Source organism: Mastomys coucha, chromosome X (assembly GCF_008632895.1).
Source record: "Mastomys coucha isolate ucsf_1 chromosome X, UCSF_Mcou_1, whole genome shotgun sequence".
Classification (NCBI taxonomy): domain Eukaryota; kingdom Metazoa; phylum Chordata; class Mammalia; order Rodentia; family Muridae; genus Mastomys; species Mastomys coucha.
The window spans coordinates 138,282,650-138,283,892 of NC_045030.1; positions in this window are offsets into that span (position 1 = coordinate 138,282,650).

Here is a 1,243-nt window from a genome sequence, read left to right on the forward strand (position 1 = left end):
GTCCATCATTTTCAAGGTGGGAGTATAGCTGTGTCCAGGCAGGTGTGCTGCAGGAGGAGCTGAATGTTCTATATCTTCATTGGAAGGCTGCTAGCAGAAGACTAGCTTCCAGGAAGCTAGGCTGAGAGTCTTAAAGCCCACACCCATAATGACACATCTACTCCAACAAGGCCTCACTTTCTCTAGTAAGGCCTCACCACCTAATACTGCCACTCCATGGGCCAAGAATATACAAAACCATTACAAGAAGTAATGGAGTCTTGTACCTTAGTTTTTGAGGATGGGTTAGGAGAAATAGCATGTGACAGAATAAGAGTTCCTTCAAAGATTCCCTGAGAGACTACTGTAAGAAGCGAAGATGATACCTAAGAAATAGTTGACATCCCAAAATGTCGGACAGAACAAAACCATGGGATGTCAAGCAAGGAAAGCTACATACCAGCTAGACCTAACTCCCAAATGAAGCACCATATGGTACAGGCAGCTGAACTGGAGTACCAAGGCTACTTAGGCCCTTTGAAAAGGAGAAGATTCCATTATAAATTGTACATGTCAGACATAGAGCTTCATGATTTGATGTTTGTCCTGCGGGGTTTCAGCCTTGTTTAGGTTCGATTTTTTTTTTCCTTGCTCATCACCTGTTTTTTTGGGAAAGTAGGCTTTACATCATTGTATACAATTGTACAGGAGTTCATGGTTAGTATGAAGAGACTTTAAAGTTTTGAATAGTGGTGGGACTGTTAAAGATTGTGAAGACTTTGGAAGTTAGACTGAATGCATTTTGTATCAAAAGATAACAATGAAGCCCAGTGTGATGGTACATGCCTGTAATCCCAGCACTTGAGAGGCTGAAGCAGGTAGACCTCTGTGAGTTCTAGGACAGCCCGATCTACAGAGGTAGTTCTGGGATAGCCAGAGCTACACAACAAAACCCTATCTCAAAAAGCAATAACCAGAAGATAGCAAAAGTATGGGGACTCTAAGAGGAATGACATAGTTTGAGGGTTGTGGAATGTCATGCATAGGCTCAAATGTTTGAACACTTGGTCCCAAGCTAGTAATGCTAATGTTTGAGAAGGCAGTGGAACTTTTAAGAGATGGAGGCTCGAATAGAGGAATGAATACAGAAAATGTGGTACACCTACACAATAGAGTACTACTCAGCTATTAAAAACAATGAATTTATGAAATTCTTGGGTAAATGAATGGATCTGGAGAATATCATCCTGAGTGAGGTAATCCA